Below are 21,608 nucleotides of genomic sequence, written 5' to 3' on the forward strand. Positions count from 1 at the left end.
AATCATGGGAAAGAAGATATGCTAAAGTTATTATAATTATTAATTGTTGATATAATTATATTTTCCTTTAGATTATTTTTTTCATTTTGTACTGAGTAGTCCATAGTGGTTTTTTCTGTACTTAACCCATGCTTGGACTAACCATTAATAAATCCTATGGCTAAGTGTTGTATTGCAGATTTTGCCTTCCACCACATATTTAAATATACTACATTTTATCACTTCTTAAATGCATATGTTTTTGTATCTGGTGCAATTTTCAAATCCTATCCTGTGTAGAGTCAGGTTAGATCAGTATTTAGATGACAAACATATATGGAATCGTTAGAGAGTTGTCTTGGTATAACTAATTTCATTATCAATATTTTTTTTCCTGCCACCAAAACTGAAATGTTGCCCAAGCACACTGCTGAGAGATGCAATGCTTCTAGAAATCTCTGGCTTCTCTATAAGGCACATCCAAAATGAGACTCTGGACCACTTAACTTTGGAGTCTCACTAAGCTTCCTCTTTAACAATAATAGAATGCCAATGACTATAAAGACTTGAGTCTGTCAAACCAATTACTGTGGGCAAATGTTATACAGCACATTCTGTAACAAGGAAGGAAGCACTGGTGTACTGCTGTGAAAGGCAAATATAGGCTTTCTGTATTATTGAGTACTCCTTCTAGGTCAAGCACAGAGAAAAGCTGTGATTTGCAATTAGAAAGCACAGAAACCTGAGCTCCAGAAAGGTTCTTTTTAATGTTCTTTTAAGTTTATAATTATGAAAAGAACTGAAGAAAACTCTGGAAGTAGATATGTTAGATTGAAAAGTACTAAATTAATAACATTGTAAACATTTGATTGAGTGCAACCTGAAGGATACTTCAAATATTTGTAAGGTCCAATAAGATAAACAACAGAAAGGTAAAAAAACAATAGTAACAGAATTTAAATTATTCACCTAAATTCAAGAACAATTACAAGTTGAAAGCAAATATATTAGTCAAAAACGAAAGTTTTTGAAATCTCACTTAATGCTTTAAATTGCACTTTAGAGTGTAGTTGCACTTTAGAGCATATAAAGATGTACAGAGTGGGGTTAACATAGTTATACACTTCCTAAAAAGACCATGCATGACTTTACTTTTCTGCTTAACATTAATCGTGTTTATAAAAACTACTTGCATTCATAATTTTTCTGTATCATTTCAAATACAACGTTTTTGGAGGTAACAGGTTCATTTGAGTGGCAACAGCTGCAAATAAAAGTAGAGTGAAATCAGAAGTAGAGTAAAATAGAGATCAACAGAGAAGCAACAGCATTTCTGGTTAATCAAGAGTAATCTTTATATCTAAAAGACTAAACTTACATGTTTTGGTGTATCTACATGCTATATGTTAATATAATGGAATCTTGTCTTCCTCTTGAAGACAAAAAGTAGAATTTGGCACAAGTAATTGATTAAACATCTGCTATATAAAATATATAAAATGTAATAACATTATGACATTGATACAGTTATTCTTCAAAATATGAACATTAAATCTGTCACTTGGTTCTAAATTAGAATTTTGTGTTTCAAATAGGCTGTTGATTGCAAGAGGATTTGAAATTTTCAATTATAATAGAAACTTCCTGCGGCATGAGGATGCAGAGAGAAATTCACTTTCTGTTCAAGTGAGTACAATGCATTTCATATGCTACTAGAATTTGCCACTGTAGGTCTTGTGGGACTAAAAATACAGCACATCTTAGACACAGAGAAAACCCACAAAACTGGATACATGTGCCACCATGAGAAGAGGCATTTCTGTTCTTTAAGCACAAATTCACCTTTCAGTCACTCTGAACAGCTTTTTGGCATTTCAGAAATCCAACAACTAGCAGTCAACACAGAAGGAAAAGCTGCAGCTGGAGTATACCGTACAGTCTTCAAAAATCAGAGAAGTGTCTTAATTACTTCTAAGATAACTGATTTCCTTAAGAAACAAAATGTGATGTGAAAAGGCAATACTACTTTAGTATTTCTGTCTCAAAACAGAGGTCTGATCTAGTCATTTCATTAGCATGTAACACCAGGGTGAACTCTGTTAATCGGCTTCTACAAAGCCTCCATCTTTAGGTAAATGAAATTCCCTGTCCATGTGCTAAAGTAGGCAGAGTTTGTACAGGACAAAGCTTTGAAAATTCCCCACAAACCCAAGTCCTTTTAACTTCCAGATTTCTGACTCTTCTTTTCAATTCTTAGGCCTGCAGCTTTAATTTATTTTAATTAATTAATAGATGATGCTATTGTTTCCAGAGCATCTGATATGTCTGCATTGCTACTGTGTTCTGTGACAATGCTTTCAGTGATCAGCTGAGCACATTTAAACATTGTTTACACTGATGGGGCTTTTATCCAAGCAGATAGTGGCAAAAACTTTGAGTATGTAGCAGACGGAGAGGCAAGCACAATGCATCAGTGGTGGACTAGTTGGCATTGCTACACAATGGAGAGAGGAAAGATTAAATGTTCTCCAGTTATGTTGGAGACTGTTTACAAATAGGAATAACCTTCAGGTCTCTCTTTTCAGTTTAACTCATTAATTAGTAGTCACATCTGTTTAATCTATTTGCATATTTAGATTCTGTATTACATTGATTTGCAGCAATTTCTTCAGCCCTGTCACATCTAAGCTGTATACTCAAAATGCAAACTTATGCATGCTCTGTTCCATGAGGAGTTTTTTTTATATTTCCATCCACCTCCCCATTCTTAGCTAGGAGGGTAAAAATCAGGCCCTAATGAAAACACTCTGGAAAGGAGAATTTAGTTCAAATAAGTAGAAGTCTCCATTGGACTTTATTTCTGTTATCCTCTACTTCTCACTTAATGTGAATTTGAAAAGTGGATCTCATTTATTGTGTTTTCAGTGTTTTATCCTGCACTTTTAAACAAAATCCAACAAGAGTTGTTATCCAATCCAGAAGCTAGTGATTGATGACAGATATAGATTCAATTTACCTCAGTCAGGAAGAAAAAGAACCTGGATGTCCTGCTTCCTCAGTTTTTGTAGCAAACATTAATATATTAAAAAAAAATATATGATTACTTTGCTGTCAGCATTACAAGCACTTGTCAACGTTCATTTTATTTAAGCCAAATCTATTTATTTGCGTTACACTAAGGAAGAATTTAGCTGCAGTCTATGAATGTCTCTGATATGCAAAGCTTGGTGTTTTCCCCTGCAATTCCATCTCACATCCATCAATGAAAGCAAAAAGTTGTTGAGTTTTGCCACAGGTGTCACTTGGACTGTGATTTCAACCCTGTTGAAATTGAATGCTTCTGTAAACATCCATTCCTGTGATTCACTGTGGCAGTGCTGGGACTCCATGTGTGGGGTACTGTGAATGGGCATAAATCCCTGCAAGAATAACATTTTCCAAATGTTCCAAGCAGCTTAGGAGCCTGAGTTTAATTTTCAAACACAGCTTAAACATTAAGTCCCTGAGCCATTTAGGAGAAAATATATGTAAAAAATTTTGGCATGCCAATGCAACATATCCTTCCTGTCCAAGCCAAATATCCTTGACATTTAGAGCTCATCTGAGGTCAGAATAACTCTTTTACACATTATTTACTTATTTATGCCAAATAAAATAGTTCCGCATGAGATGTTTAGAAACACCCAGTTGAGATAGTCCTAGGCTCAACAACAAGGAGTTTGAGATTTTAAGAATAATCACCACCCCCATCTCCCATGGTAGTGTGTTAATTACGTTGGCAGTTGAATCAAAGATGTCACAAGCACAGGCATGCATGTACATCCAGACATGCACAAAGCTTATCAGTCCCCTAAATCTGCCAGATTCCAGCATTTTGCAGTTCATTTTCGTATATGTGAACATTTACTTAATATGTCTTACAGTTAAATACTTTATTTTCTAAGTATCTTTAAGTACATCTTAAATGTGTTTTATAAACTGTTAAATATATTCTTTTGCAGTCTTTCTGTATTCAAAGACTTCTGGATTCTTATCTCTCCGTTTATAGAACAAAACTTCTCTGGAATTCTCTGGATAAACATCACTTTACGGCAGCAAAGAAAATAATTGATGCAATGTATTGTGTCTTCCAAATTTTTGCATATCTTAAAACACTCTAATTTTTCCTCCAGAGAATTCACAGTTCTATCTTCAGTAAATGAAACAAGAACTGCTTACTAATACTACTGACAATATTTGTTTGAGAAGCCTAATTTAATAACTTAAATGAAGTGGAAGTGATTCTTAGCGAATATATTCCTTAAAGACTTCAGAATGAAAGTCAGCCTATAGAAATATTTCTCAGTAGAATGACAGTTTTAAAATTACTGCAATGATTTGTGGGATAAGTTATTAAATTGTACTGTTTGTATACAATGGTTGCTCTTAACAGCCTCACAGCATCTATTTGCAAGTAATTACCCTTGCTGTGGTATTTGCCATGCGCTATCGACTTAGCTTACCATTAAGTTTACTGGTAATACAGCCAGTGAACTCTTAGGTAGAAGGTAAATGTTGAAAAGTTTCATTGTGGACCACCATGTAAAAAACAACTGAGTGAAAACAGAAAATGCTGATGAGGTGTTTTAAGACTCTATTGGCCTTATATTCAATTTCTCAACAATTTTCCAGTGATGTAAATAACAATTGTTCCATACCTACTCTATTGGCACAATTCTTGACTATTAAGAACATATGGCTCCCAGGCTTGGGTAAAACTTCTGCTGTGTATGCTTCAGCAAAACAGGTTGTTTCTTGCTACCAATCCAGAAGAATTTTTCCAACAGACTTGTAAACTCAGAGTCTACCTATCTGCAGCAAGAGAAACCCAAGACTCTTCAGTCTGCTTTATGGAACGTATTATTATTCTGTGCACAGATCCATAGAGCAATGGTACAGGCTTTTTCAAGAGGGACATTATAATGTGAGTCAGCTACAGCCATGAATTTTATTAACTTTTTTTGTTAGGAACTGCATTAAATGGCAACACTAATGCACAGATGAGCTCTGCAATGTTCCTATTCCAAGGCTGAGCAGATGGCTGTTTCGATGTGTGCTTGCTTTCATGTTCTCCATTTCATGCAGTGTCCCTTATCTTAGGCAACCCACTTACATTTATGCTGCCAGAGAGCCTTTAAACTTGCTGGAAGTTTATGGAGTAAAAGGATGGTATGGTGGAAAAGCCAGAGGGAAAATTCAGATAAGACTCTCGTTGTACTCTCTCCTCTACTTGATTAACTCAGGAAGCTGCTTAGTTTTCCAGTCTCTTTTGTAATGATGGAGACACTAATTTGCTAGGGAAAACCCAGTTGTACCCTATTTCAAAACCAGAAAAAAACCCACAAAGGTCTAAAAATTTCCAGTTACAGTCTCTTTCTTTCTCTCCCAACAGATTTTTTGTTACTTTTTTCCCTTTCCTTCTAACCTCTGTGCAAAGACCTAGTTTACATCTAACCATAAAATACAAGGCATAAACAATTAAAACATTAGAGAACAATAACAACTACAGGTGCACGGGTCTTTGAAAAGTAAGTCACTGATGTTACTTACAGGAGAAGTATTCAAACTGAACCACTCAACCTTTACTGTTCTGTTCCCGTTGCAGCTGGTATTTTCTTTCTAATTTGCATTTAAATGTGGGCGGATCCAGATATTGACTTTTCTTCCCTCAATAGGCTTCTACTGCAGGTGTTGCAAAATGTCTAGGGTTTTTTTGGGTTTTTGTTTGGGATTTTTTTATCAGTCTCCTATCAGAGTACCTCCATGAATGGAATTATGGAAGTTTACCATTTTCCATGTGGCCTAGCCCACTCCCCCCTAATGGACAACTTTGTAGGTGGAATCTTGTGGATGAGGAACTGTTACATTACCTGACTGATTGCTGTGACATGAGCGGTCCAGTGCAGCTTGCATAAGCTGCCATCTTGTTAGTGCTGAAGTAGGCTATACAAGTATTAGGGGACAAGAGTGTTATGTAGCTTCCCAGAATCTGGCTTTGCTCAAAATGTGGAAATCTACCCAGGCTGCAAATTACTGTCAGTATCTGGTTGAATTGTCACTATTCCTTCCTACCATTTTATACAGATAAAAAAGATATACAACACCCTGTTGAGATCTGGAAAAATTAAACAACTTGCTCAAGTTATGAAAAACCGATAGAAAAGCTGAGTCAGGAGTCTAAGTCCTGTGCCATACTCTCCACTTCAACTTCTCTCCCCAACATACATGGATATCATATGTCAGTACTATGCATAAACACTTTAATTTTGAAATATTAATTTACTGGTTTAGCATTACAAGTTTTTAAACTGTCTTTTCCTAGCTGAACATCACAGATATGAGCATTAGCTGCGCAGTGAGAACAGACTGAAAAGGCTAAAGGCAGTCTCAAGAAATCAAAACTAACACCCATTATGATTCTTATTCCTTTCTATGTAAGGGAGAGAGTCTTTTATATAAGTTAAACTCCTCGAGGTCTTGTTCAGACATGAAACCCAATCAGTCAAAACTAGCAGGAGGAGTAATGTTATGTATTTCCAAAACTCCCTACAGCTGGTCGCGTACCCTTCATACTACACATCCGAGCTTTCACAGCCTAATTTAGCCTCTTTTTCATTTTAATATTTTTAAATTCAACTAGAAAAATTGTATCATCTATGCACAGCGGGATGTCCCATTATATGTGAAATAAGCTTTACTGGTATTAAGGAAATGACAAGTTCATTCTTGACTCTATGTACAAAGAATAATTCAGTGCGTAAAGCTTATTGCATTCAGACAACCCAATAGCATATGTGAGCCTTATGTTATTCTGCCCTTTCACAACATTTACAAACTGATACATATCTCTTCAAGAGGATAAATGTTTACCTAAGTTAAAAAAAATGTCAGGTTTAGGTTGGACTGCATTAGCTCTATTGAGTTCTTCAAATACACACCAGGTTAATGACGACTAAACCACGGTAGGCTATGCCTTTTGATAAATATTGAAGTGGTCTTTGATTCTGATAACCCACAAATGTTCAGCATGAATGAGTTTTCACGGTCAGCATGCAACAATTTTGATATTTGCCTTAATCTGTTAGCCCAGTGTGGTTTATTTTCCTTATCTGGATGATATGATTAGAACAAGAAAAGACAGAGAAATTAAAACCAGCACAGCAGTACTGTTCAGAAGCCTTTTTTTCTTTTTTTCCTGTTTTGCAGTAATTTTTAGTCTAGCTGACCCATGGCTTACTTACATCTCTATACAAAAGTCTTTGCAAATAAAAAGGAACTGCGATGTTCTGTTTTAAGCTGGACAAACTATATCAATTTTTGCTCTGGGGACTGCAGTTCAGTTTTTCCTTCACTCTGTGGCTCTATCAGATTGGGAATTAATAATAACAATATTTTGTACTTATATCAGTGCTTATTTTGCACCTTTTTATCCCAGGCTCTCAAAACACTTTAAAAACATTAATTAATTAAGTCTCACAACAGCCCTGTGAGGCAAGGAGCTATTAGGTGAAATAATTCCTTTCGGTTTCTTGCCTTTGCCATAGGGAAAAGAACCAGCATAAAGAGCTTAGTTTGTGCCAAAAAAATATAGCCTAGAAGTAATGCTGGCAGGCCTGTGTGTCTCATCACTGCAGGAAGCAAGTACTCAAAATCCTTATGCATTAGCAGCACAAAGAGCAGTACCACAATCTATGAGCTGCTGGAGAGGCAGGAGCCAGTAGTCTTCACTAGCTGAGCGCAGTGGCTTTGTGGGCATACAGGTTATTATTTTAGTCATAGGAAATGAAAAATGAGAGCATGCCTGCTAAGTTTTCCAATATTCTAACAGATCCTTAGTAACAATGCATGTCTCCTCAAACAGCATTTGAGGCCAACTGGCACATCATTGAAAAAAATGAGAATTGCCACATGTCTAGGCATGAAGAACTACTAACAGAAGCTAAAGTTGTTTCCTGGATCTGATAAAGTTAGTAGTAATCAGGTTATTATACAAACAAGCCAAACATGCAAGAACACAAAGATAAAGAATCACAGATAAACATATGACAAAATGTTGTTTACAAAATGAACACTAATGTCTCAGGCAATGAGTTCAGATGCTGAAGTACAAAATCTCACAAACAATACAATGATCTTGATGTCTCATTTGAGGGGTATGTTTGGTGGCTTGAGGATTTTTTGCCATTCTAACGGGGCAGACAGGAGAAATAGACTTAGAGCTTACAAAGAATAAAAAAATTTATAGCTTGCAGAAAAAATGAATCTTCCAAACCTAGACCTATGACTTGTAAAAAAACCTCCTAATGCCATCTGAATTCAATGTTTAGCCAAGCACTGTTTATCAGGGCTTCATTCTGTGCACTAAGAACATAAATGGTTTCTTTTTTCCTGGGGCCAGATTTGGATCACTAACTTGAGTTGGGCCTGAGGGAGAAACACAGCATGTATGATGAGCTGATTAATTACCAGGAATCAAATGCCTTGCAGACAGGAGCAACGTGCTTGAAAGAAAGCACTAGTACTATAAAAGTGGTGAATATCTACATGCATGCATGGCCAGGCAAGAACACCATGGGGATTAGTTTCACTGTAGCCCGAAACAAAGGATTTAGGAATGATTGTTTATCCTTGACAGTGTGACCTGTGCCAGTCTTTATTAATAAGGGCTTTCAGTATATGACATTTAAAGTAACAGAACTCTCTTAAATAAACCTCAGGATTTCACTTTCTTAAAACATCACTAGGATTTCAGAAACCATGGCAGTGATGTGATTCATAATTAAAGGTTAGGATATGCCTTATTTCAAGCCTTATGTGCATAAATATAATCCTTTTGAGACTGTCTCTTAGGAAAAGCTCATGTAAAGTGGAGCAGAAATCTACCAGGAAGCCATAAATGAAAGTAGAATCATATAAAATATTAGGAACATTATATTGATCAGCTGGGAAAGCTGTTGAAAAATAATAGGATAATAGAAGATAAGTCAGATCATTTTGGTAAATTTTCCCTGTCTCTGAAAGACCTGTATGTATGTATGCAGATACCTAGTAGTATTCTATGTCTTCTATACAAGATCATCTCAGAATTACTTTCTCAGTCATGACACTCGGAGAAATCACAAACTCACCCACATCTCTTAATATATCATTTCATGCAGTCCTCCAAAACAGAGTCATCTTGTCCCAGTAGAAGTTTTAATGGATGATTTAATAAAAACATTGTTAGACTGCTTTAAAGAGTTCTGTTTACAGTTGTCTGTTCTGTTATTTATTTGTTCCTTCCATTACTTCTACTATTTCTTGCCAGGCAATAAATAGTACATCCTCATCTCAATACAAGTATTTCTGCAGTTGGAACATTTTTTTTTCCCTGTACCTATGAACTACCCTTTGAACCAGTAAATGTTTCAAAATAATATGAGTGGAAAGGGTTTGACAGACCGACTGGGAAGTAGCAGAAGACCAAGGCAGAGGATGGTTTCCTAGTTACAAATCATACTTGTATAACACTGAATTAATTTTTTGCTTAAAAAACAGTGATGGGTATCACATGTCACTATTTTCAGGTAGATTCATTTAAAACAAAAAACCCTTTTCATTTTCTCTTTTTTTTTTCTTTGCCGTGTTTCTTCATCCTAAGAGAAATATCAGTCAAGAAAGGGCATTTTGTCCAAACCCTCCCAATTCCCTCTGCAATATCATCTAAGGACAACAAGCAATTTTACATAGCTATCAAAGCTTCTCATCTCTCTTTCTAACTTTCTATATAATGAACATTTACAGATTAATTTTATTCCTTTTTTCTATCTTGATGACATATTTTAAATGGCCAATTCTGAAACAACAGAAAAGTATTACTGTAATGTAGCCAGTTACTTCTGAGAACATTATTTGTCATTTCACTGTTGCATGCATATGTCTTGCTTTCAGCCCCAATGGCCAACATGTTCTTTGACCTGAGCAGAGAATCAACATGTTTTTTGCACCTCTTTCCCCACCTGAGTGTAAAGAAGCATCCAGCAGAATTAATTTGTCAAGTTTCTCCACTAAGCGTAGAAAGAGATGAGTCTTTGGGTCCCATGGTCATAGTTCCTTGAATTCAGGGACACTGGGAAAGCTGAGGACAAACTTGATTTTCACTGAAATAAATCTAGAAAAAAAAAAACCAAACCAAACACTCCAAGACAGCACTGAAAAATATTATTTCTATCTCACTGTGTCAACACATGTGACGCCAGGTATATCTTTTTAAAATGAAAACAATTCTGTATGACATGATGATATGTGTAGCAAAATATTTTAAAATTCTGAGTAAAAACTGGCACTCCTGCACATGGAGCAGCCATAAACAGCCATAAACACCCCCTGAAGGTCTCCTAAATTCATGAGACCTTGTCACCTATGTAGTCTGTGGCCACAAGCGTGATACCTGTGTAGTATCAGAACAACAACCAGTAACACTGGGATAGTAATACTAACATTAATTCTTGTAAACCACTTATCTTCTTGCTCAACTTCCTCTTATACTGGTGGAAGAATAATATCGTAACACCACTTGGCAAAGCTGTAAAATAAGTGGAGAGAAAGCCTTCAAACATTGTTGAACTACATGCAAACAGAGAGAGAATGTCAGCAATAAAGAGAACAGTTTTCGTCCCCAATCCCAGCTACAGCAGTGTTGGGGTACAGCTCAAAATCTTCAAAGCAGAAGGAATCTCTTATCTAAAGATATAATTTTCTTCCCCAAGAGCTGTAATGCTAATCCTATTAGCATATTAGTGTGTGATCATGATTCTAGAGTTACATACAACATTCATACCATATTTGAACATACTGTGAAAGCAGCTGTGAGGGCTTGATGAACTCAAGATAAAAAGAGTCATATTCATAAGCTGTCAGCAGCAGCAGCACCCCATGCTAATGGGTAGGCAGAGTGGAGAGAAGCTGGGACTGCACAGCTGCGGCTCCAGCCGGTCACCTAGATAGGTGGGCTGCTCCGGCTGCTGGTACCTACTGGGCTGCAGCAAGATCTAACGGACTTCTTACCCCATCAGTAAGCATACGCTTGAGACCTTTCTTCTTGCTTCAGCATCTCTGTAATCCAAGCTTCAAGTCCCTTGTGGAACTGTGCCACAGGTATGAGGACTGCAAGAAGGCAACCTGAAACAGGGCACAGACATAAACATCTGTATTCACCTCTGTGTCATAATGTCACGCAAAGTCAAAGTCTGCTGAGATGAAAGGCAGATGTGAAGCCTAAGATAGATTGATGTGCAACAGCTCTCACTGGGGTGAAAGAGAAGGGCTGCACACAGCCAACAGTAGTTTGTGATTAACTTTATTGGAGCAAGTGCTTTACATTTTAAAAAACAGATCCAAAAAAAAAGAATATGAGATCTTCTTAACACATATTCCACTTTTTTTTTTCCTATTTCTTATTTAAACTTCAATAATTAAAATATTTAAAAGCCCATCTCAGCTCTGTAGTTTGAATATTTTTGTCCTTTGTACCTAAGCAGCTGTAGTGATGATGCTTCTCCATAGGAGTTTGTAATAGAGTAAGTCTTTGACTCACACCATTCATTACAGCAAATGTGGGTATTGCTTACAGCTCAGATGTTGCTTCCCAACCACCACCCTCTTCTGGCTTCTCACTGTTACCACTACCACTTATGTTTTTTTGGAAAATAGATCATTTCATGAAACAATACCTACATCCAGTTGTAAAACTGCGGAGTGCATCTTGAGCTGCTTCCACTGTTATTGTGCCACATCTCCCAGTGAAAGTCTATAACACCAACTAAGTGAAACATCCCTTGTTATTCTTTTTCTAATACTTTATTACTTAAAAGTAGAAACTCTGAAAAATAATACAGAAAATTATTTTAATCTTTATTATTTCTGATTCTTATTGCAGAATTAACATGTTGAATTCAACTGGTATCTTATTCACTTCCACAGACTTTGTATGGTGTCTGCAATTTCAGAGACAGACTCAGTAAAGCTGGCATTTTCAGGACAAATTGCCCAAAAAGAGGGATTTTTCTTCTTTTCTCTCTTCTCCAATGTGGCACATTCAGAATGAGACATATATGATTTACACCTCGGCACTATCACTTTGGATACTCTCACCATCCATATGATTTTTTTTATTTGTTTTTAGTCCTGCTGAAAGGAATGCTGGCTTTTGGCAAAGACTTCCATGGTACAATTCTTCTTCATTGTGGAGACAAATATTTCCATTCCTTAGCTATAAATTTCATCTTTTAACTGAATATCCTTTTGTCTGTGTAATATGAGAAAGCTGGAGTTGAATATTCCACTTTCGTCTCTCTGTGCCATATATTATTTTATAAAGCTTTATCTGGCCTTCTTGTATTTATCTTTTCTCTAAAATAAACAGTCCTTTTTACTCTCTTTAGAGATTTTTTTTCATGCCTTCAGTTATCCTCAGACATCATTGCCAACTGTTTTCCATTTCTTCTTTCCCTCTGCTTTTTCAACAGAGGTGACAAAAAATTTTTACTATAAAGGTTGCCAATGGCTCATATAATAACATGAAGTATTGCCACTTCATTTTCTATGATTTATAGATGGCATTCCTTAAGGTATATTGGATTTAATTAATGTTGCAAAGAGCATGGTTTCCTTAAACACAAATAAAAGCTGGGAGCAGGATGGGGGAACAAGGTAAAGTTTCATTTTGTTTTTAAAGTCTGTCATGTTTGTATATGTTTATATGGTATGTTTATATGATAACTTTGACTCCCTGTATCTCCTCTAGAACCTAGAGCATTAATTTTTTATAGATACAGACCGTCTGTGCTGTTTAGCTGTACTGGGCTGTAAGATTGAGAGAGACAGATCGACATTTCAAAATTCAGCTGAGAGGTACATTTTGGTAGTTACATTCATACTTGTCTCGTCTTTTGGCTGCCTTCTCTTCTCCCCATCTGCTGTGATGGCTCACTGCCTGCTGCCATGCTGGCAAAGCCCTGGCCACTGTGTTGTCATGCCACAGTACCGCTGTGCCAGGCTATGGAACAGCCAGGGAAGCGAACACCTTCTCAGCTGCATAAGGGCCGTACTGGTCTTAATGCTGCAATACTAGTTTTGCATACCTCTTTAAACATTGTTGCACCTGCCTGACATTTACATGCCAAAAGTACAAAAAGGAAGCACAGGAAAAACTTGAAACACAAAGAATAAAGTACAGTTCATTACACAGCGCTTTGATCTTGAGAAAACAGCTGGCTAATGGAAGAGGACTAACTCCTGCCAAGGAGAAGGGGAGACTGCAGGGACAGTGTCAAATGCCCAAGAAGTATTCTGGGATTTCCAAGCCCACCGCCACAAGCTACAGTCATAGAAGGACTATTACACCTTCTAGGCAGACTATAGACAACATAAATTCAAGTCAGGTACGTTTGCCTCCAACCCTGTGCACTATTGAACCAGACTGACTGGATTTGAAAAGAACTTAGACTTATCTGGATGTTTCATGTCTCTGAAATCAGTGCATGACCATGGTGGATGCATATACATCTACACCTACTCTGATGTATATTGCAGACAGGGGAAGGGAAAATGAAATTCATTTTAAAAAGGAGTAAAAAACCATGGTATTCATTTCCAGCAAGATAATGGACAAAGAGAAAAAGGGAAAATATGTACATATGCTCATGTGCATGTGCACACATACACATGCACATACACAGGCAAGCACTCACATTCTCACATTGTGGTCTGTGTCACCTCCTGGTTTGTTTACACCAAAAGAATGAAACAATGTTTAAACAGGAATCTGATTTTCAAGATCTCTGTGACCATGCTTTTCCAAGAAAGAGGTCTGTAGTGTTTCTACTAGCTTCAAGAAAGACTAAAAGTCTATTGAAAAATATATTGAAAATTATTACCATTTTTGTGCATTCTTGTCCCTATGTTCATTGTTTGCTGTAGTGAAATCAACCATTACAACAAAATCAACCAAGATGGTAACAGAACAAGGGGTAATGGGATGAAGCTGGAACACAAAAAGTTCCACTTAAACACAAGAAAAAACTATTTCACTGTTCAGGTGAGGGAGCCCTGGCACAGGCTGCCCAGCAGGGTTGTGGAGTCTCCTTCCTTGCAGGTCTTCAAGACCTGCCTGGACATGTTCCTATGCAACCTGATCTAGGTGAACCTGCTTCTGCAGGGGGATTGGACTAGATGATCTCTAAAGGTCTCTTCCAACCCCTACCATTCTATGATTCTATGATTCTATGATTCTATGATTACATTAGCAATGGTACCTATGTAAATCCAGAGATTATTTGGTCAGATAAATTCTTTTCTAGCATTCCCTCTTGCTCATTTAACTAGTGACTTTGAACTCCCTACCATTATGACTATACATAGTTTAAATAACAGGCTCTATTTCCACATAGGTCATGTTGACATTAAAAAAATTTATCAATTCTAAATAAAATATTTGTTATTTCTTGGTAAGAGATGATAAAGTCTTTAGAGAGAAGATACTCCTCCAAGTAATCCCATTTATTTCAGTGGAATTGCTTGTTTGAGAATGTTTTGAACAGAGAAATTGGCCTACAACATGGCCTATAGTGTTTATAATAATTTTTTAAAAAATCACCATTTCAAATATCATGAGAGGGAAAGACTGAGATTTTAGGAGAATACTGGTTTTTCCCTCATTGCTGTAAAGTGCTACCTATGAAAGAGAAATAATCTCCTTGTCTATCATATAAATTCTCCTCTCTAGGGAACAAAACAGATAAAAATTTGCAAAGTTGCTAATTACTACAATTTACTCAGTTCCCAGAACCCACAGTTTGCAAATGAAGCTGTCTAATGGCCATTTTCAAATGCAACAGCTTTGCAACTCAGAGGTTAAGTGGAATCAATAATTGTTTGTCTAGGAGACAAAAATGTACATGCACAAGCACAGAAACACACAGACTTTCACATGCTGGAAAGCAGTTTCCCTGGGACCATCCACATGCCTGATTAAAAGGCTGTGAGAATTTGCCTTTTCTTAGAACTTGCTGATAAATTGTAAGCTACTCTGATGATTAGTAAAAACTTTTAAAAAGACTAAGTGTCTCTATGGCTTTCATTTTCCTGACAGTTTCTCACTAGCTGTGTTACAGTTGGATATCATCTATGCCCTTCTACAGAGGTTTTACTTTCTAAAAAAAGGACTTCCTAGGGGAGGGGAAAAAAAAGCCACACCAGAATCACAAATCTTGTGTGGACACATCTCAAGTCCTGTGTTTATGAATCTTTTCTTATGTGTATATACATATACATAAACTTATCTTGATATCATTCTAATACTTCCATCAAATTTCAGAAATGTATGTTAGTGAAATACACCAATAATAAGGTTCCTCGTATCCCGTGTTTGAACTAAATTGATTTACAGATATTAATTAACCTTCAAAACACTTTGGAAACTGAGGCTGGAACTTTAAGTCAGTTTTAGAGTTTGGATTAAATCTGAAGGACTGTTGAGAGCCTTTAGACCAGAGGAATTAAGGAAGTACTTCAGTGCATTTTCTCTATAGGGATGGACTTAATTAAAATAAAACCCAAGCGGAGCTATCTATCTGCCTTCCTGGGCTACATCTCCTATATCCACTAAAAGACTGATTAGTTTGGTAAGTAATTTAAAACAGATTAAAAACATGGTCAGATTGAAACTGTCACATTGATTAAAACTATATATTTATACTTTAAAATATTCAGAGTAGAAATTAAAATATATCAGTCTCAAAAATTCTCATTTACTTGCTGTTTCTTTCAGCAACTTCTCTGCTGCCCTGGTTAATTGTTCCTTATGTTCAGTTAAGTATTTTACTCTGCATCATTCCTCCTTTCAATTTACCAAAGCAAAAATGGTGATTTTTCCGACTGGTTTCTGTCTGAATTGAAAATATTTTAATTCTTTCCTAAGTAGCATATTGACCACTTGGGTCCAGTGCATAACGGTCAAGTGTCAGTGCTATGTTGATATTTCTACATTTTACACAATAAACTCCATGTACTGAAGCTTACCTAAGTATAAATTTGCTTATATGGTTACAAAATCTGTTAACTGCTTGAAAGGAAAATAGTATCTGAAATCTACACAGACAAGTAAGCAGCCTCTTTATACTAGGCACTGTAGAAAATCTCTCTGAGGATTCTGCCACTCATACAGAAAAGCACAACCAGGTAAAGAGGAAAAGATAGTAAGACATAACGGTGAGAGGATCTAAATGCGAGATGTAAGAAAAATCCAAGACAAAGGCAGGGACTATGTCCCACCAAACCTCAGTCTAAAGTCTTTGCAGTGTGATTCTCCTTCTACATCTCTTACATAGTCCTCGTTACCTTGACCCCCTTACCTTCACTTTCTGACAGAGATGCTCTTTCAGTAGCTCTTTTACATGAGGAGTCAGAATTCCATTTAATGGCAATGAAAACAGTTTAATTTAAGTTGTCAAAACACAACACAATTCAAAAGATGAATTCTTGTGTTCCCCAACTAACATTCACCTTCTGAGTGCCTTATAATTACATCGACAGTGAACCCTGGGAAAGGATGAAATTTAATGATACGAAGGGTGTGGGGGAAAAGAGCACCAATTTGTTAAATACTACATTTTGTCTCTGGATTTTAACCTTTGGAGAGTACAATCCACATGTGAAATGTGATTGCAAAGAGAAGAGTGACTAGAAAGGCCTGTTTACTTAGATCATAATATCATAGCTGTATTTAAAATTCCTGAAGCGCTCCAGAGTTCTGGCTGCAGGATGTTTTCCCCAAAGCACCTAATGTAAACATAAGCCTGTTTATATTTCAGTAGGTGCGAATAAACTCAGCCAATACTCAGTGCCAAGAAAACGAAGCACTTTTTTTTCCCCATCACAACAATTGATGTAAGTAATCAGCTTCCTGCGTGTTGCGAATGAGGCCCTCATTCTACTGTCTCCAATAAACAATATGAATGTGTAAGTGCTTGAGAAGCTCCGAGCGGATCATTTTCTACAAAGAAAAATCTTCATTTCTCAGTGGTTTTTTTTGCAGTAAAAGAAACCCAATACAATGTTTTACAAGACCAACTCCTTGATGTTGTGGTGACATGCAATAGATTTTAAAGGTTAATTCTTAACTGTGCCCATTCTATGAAAAGAGCCATTGTGCCAGAGGTGTCAGGAGGAGCAGAGGAAGGGGAGTGATGGCTCATAGCAAAGAAAATACTTGCAGTATCCTGTGGAGCTAGTGGGCTTTTCTTTCTCTTGAGACATTGTAGAGCCAAGGCAGCCACAAAAACACAACAAAGCTTTTGATGGCACTGAGAGGACAAGTTTGAGTGAGGGTGCAGGGAAAAGTCAGGATTTTTCTAATGTGCCAGGAGGCAATGTCACCAGGTGGAACAGAATTTCCTGGGATTGCAACAGCTTTTTTTTTTTGAAAAGGGGAGATGTTTCTGGGGAACTGAAACATTTAATCCGTAGCCAAGAGCACAGAAGGGAGGTGGCTTTGTATTTTGTAAAAAATAATGAAGCTATAGATCCAGAGCCAAATTTTGAAGAGGATTCTAAATGCTGTTTTGGGTAAAAGATTATGGAAAGAATTACCAGTAGCTGTTGTCACCTCCCAAAGCACCAGCGCTGAAAGAAAGTACTGAATAGCTTTTCTAATCTTTTCTCTCATCCCTTTCTTTTGGATGAAGTCGAGCAGAATGTAGTTAAAGGCTCTATTTCCACTGAAATCTTCTGTGCTAAATTAGACCTTCTGAATCCAAACTTTCCCAGCAGACACTCTTTTTCTTTTCTTTTTTTTCCCCCTTTTTTACAGTAAGTAATCAGTGTTTAATTACTTGACTTTTACACGGTACAACCTTTGAGACCTTCCTGACTTGCTGAGTATTCAAAATCTACTATTCAGAGTGTTCAGCAAGTCCAATTGCCTTGTTAATGCTTACAATACAGGATAGGAAAGGTAAAAGATTCCAGGAGCTATAACTTACACAGGTTTGTTACATGTCTTGAAATCAGGGACTGCACTGAAATTGAACATGAGCTGACAAAGGCCTTTACAGTTTTTAGCTCTGATCTAGCTGCATATGCATACATATTCTGCATATCCGTTTTAGGACTTCACACAGCGTTCTTGCTTTATGCAAGCAGAAAGCTAGGTTTCAACCTGTGTGGGCTCACACCCACTTCCACCCTCAAATTTGACTATGAGGTTTTGAGTTCAAGCAAACTTAAAATTGCAAAGCAAAACACCATCAAACCAATGAGTTTTCTCTGGCTTGGTGTCAAAAGTGAGAGAAACTGTGCATTTTGCATGCTTTTGGAATATGGCTTCATGGGAACTTTTCAAAAACATTAATCATCCTTTCAGGAGACTTCAGGTCTCATGTTTTACATTCACTAACACATATAAATCATGTATCTGGAACATCAGTTCTGATCTCAATTATATTTGACACAATTCTCCCGTCATTAGTCAAGTTAAATATCTTTTACACTGGGTCCCAATCCTATAAGCAATTTAACAATGCAGCTTTAAAATTAAACATTTGCAGAAATGCTTGCAAGACCACAGTCTCAGTTTCAGATTACAAAACTTCAGTTTTTAGAAGGTAAAATTGTTGTATTATGTGATTATTTTCCAGTTTTCTTCTTATCTTTTTCCCTAACTATTTTTAGCTTTTCAAGTAAGAATTTCAAGCTATGTCACACTAAACTTCAACGGAAGCTTGAAACATTGCATTGTTTCACTAATTAACTAAAAAGTTTCTCTTGAACAAAATGTCATATCCCTCAATTATATCTAATGAGGAAAAACATAATTCTTAATAAGCCTCTTGTAAATTAAAATAGCTCCTTCTGAAAATAAGTAAGAAGTCTTAATTATTTGATAGAAACATGAACTAAAACCCTACTGAAATTCATATATTAATAAAAAAGTACTACCTAAGGAAAAACATAATTATTTAAAAAAAAAAAAAAAGGAAAGACTGTTTCCATTCAAAATGTAAATCTTTTCTGTAACTCCTTACAGAAACACAGAAAGAGGAGATGTTGGCATAGCACTTTTCTGAACTGTAGGAAAAAAAATAAGATATTGTATTCCTGCTGCTTCATTTTCCTGTCTTCTGTTTCCTCTAAATTGTAGCAATTTTCAGTCATTGTGTAAATATTTAGTAATAATAATGTAATTTCTCTTTATGCAATGACTGCACATGCAAACAAAATCTTTGAAATCAAGTCTTTAAGCTAGAGACCTGAATGTCACACTAGAGTATCCATCAAATGTGTTCTATTCATACCATTACATAAAAGCTTCTGGGACTTCTCAAAGTCTCCTAAATCTCAAAATAATTTCTTCTACAATAAAGTAGAAAAAAAAAAAGTAAAGAGTTTCTTCATCCACTGAAGAAATTATTTAGTTCTCCTTCTTCCCACCCAGAAGCAATATCTTCCAGGTTACTTTGCTATCTGCTCATGATGGATAAGAGCAAGAGCAATTTAGCTACTCAAACAAGTTTGATTTGTAGTCTGAAAGTAGAAGTCATTAGTAAAATGCTATTTGGCTAGTGGCAGCTTAAATGGTGATACATGATTTTCACTCGTTTTAAGTCATTTCTGCACAATTCTTAGCTCCTATTTGAGTGAACCTAGGAAATTTTAACTGTGAAATGGAAAGATTTGTGCATGTTAAATGAGAGATTATAAGACATTGTTTTTGCAGCTATCTGATCTCTTGTTAGTTAACACATTTTTCATTTAGTTTCTCTTCTGGTGTACTGGTGTACTTCAGACACAAAAATGGAATAGACAGTTTCTCAGTTTAGTCTGGTTTGGACTTTGAAATAACTTCTAGGAGTAAACAATTGACCTAATTACATTGACAGTTTAGTCATTAAAATGCAATAAGGTCTGCAAATTACAATACAGTTGGCAAAATATTATAGACTTTAAACCAAAAAAAAAGAGCTGCAAAACACACTTGCAAAATTTGCTTTACTACAGACAGAGTCAGGTTAGTAGTAACAGTGTGGTCTTAACAACTATGTATCAATTCAGGAGTTTGGAGAAAATGAGAGTGGCAGAGGGAAATCCCCTGAAAAAATGTGCCTTCCCACGATAAGTAACTTTATTTTCTGAAGGGAGATTAGTTATAATACCCTGGGTGCTGTAGTGAACTGCTTACTAAACAGGAGTGAATGCTGTACTTTAAAAACAAATCCAACAAACAATCAGCATTTTTTTAGGGTCACCCTTTTATGGTCTTTCTAAGAGATTTGCAGTCTCTATAGTTGTAAACGATGTGACTGAGTGATCTCTCAGTGAAAACTGCCATGGTACTGTTGCTTCCCAGCAGGCAGTCCAGTCAGATGATGTAGAGTAAGCATAGAGAGACAGATCCCATTTAAATGCATGAAAAAAACATGATGCTGAAATTTCATAGCTGTTGTAGAGTATATTCTAGATGCCTGATCCTCGTTTTTTGCCTGCTTGGAGTTTCCATTCAAACATAATGCTGGATTTGTGCAAAACTGCACTTTGTCACTTGTTTGAATTTATCAGCATTTAATTTATGCCAACTCTGAATGCACTGCAGAGCAGCATAGAAATCACAGGAGCAACACATGGCTGAAGACCATGCTGCTTTTGTTCCTGTGTCAGCTGAGGCTGCAAACGTACACACCCTGGCTTTTTGAAAAGGCAGAGGCAGCAGAAGAAGCACTCCTGAAAATTCTTACCACAGATGTCTCATCTGTAAATTGGGACTAATAGCACTTCACTATTTTGAGCAGTCCTTAATGTAGAGTTCAGACCTCTCTTTGAGCCTCAAGTGGTTTCTCCTGTGACCAACAACCTGCTTCTGGAAATGCTGCTGACTAGCTTGATAAGGAGATGGATTAAGCTATTTGTTATCTGCTTGTATTGTACCCCAGATACTTATCTAAGGTACTTATATCAGCACCTTTACACCTAAGCACTTCCCAATCTGTAATGGAAAGTATTTTCTTTATCATAGTCCTGGAAATAGTATTCTTTTCAATTTATAGTTGGGGAACTGAAGCAAAGAGAGTAAATGACTTTCCTGCAGTTTTAACAAGAATCTTGAGGCAGAGGAAAGACCTGCTCCTTGCCTAACTCTGTGTCAGGCTGAGGCAACGTCTGCTTGAGAGATGAAATGAATGTAAGCTAGGGGAGAGGCACGAAAAGATGTTTTAACAAAATGTATTATTTTATTTATTTGCCAGTCATATATCCCATTTCATAAATTGCCCTAATCAAAAGCGATGAGGGAAGATCATTAAAATAAAATAATTGGTTTTGCTTTTCTATATGTTTTGAATCATATACACATAATGACATCATTTACCAATCCTTATGAAGAATGTGAGCATCTCTTAAAATATCTTTTTGTTGCAACCTCCAAATATCCTCTTCTAGGGGGAAAAAAATCCACAATCATAACTTAAGAGATTACTATTTTGAAATATGTCCTGACATAACAGAATTTTTGAATTACAGTGATAATAAAATTAACAATTTTTAGGGAACTGGTCAAAACC

Source organism: Colius striatus, chromosome 10 (genome assembly GCF_028858725.1).
Source record: "Colius striatus isolate bColStr4 chromosome 10, bColStr4.1.hap1, whole genome shotgun sequence".
NCBI lineage: Eukaryota > Metazoa > Chordata > Aves > Coliiformes > Coliidae > Colius > Colius striatus.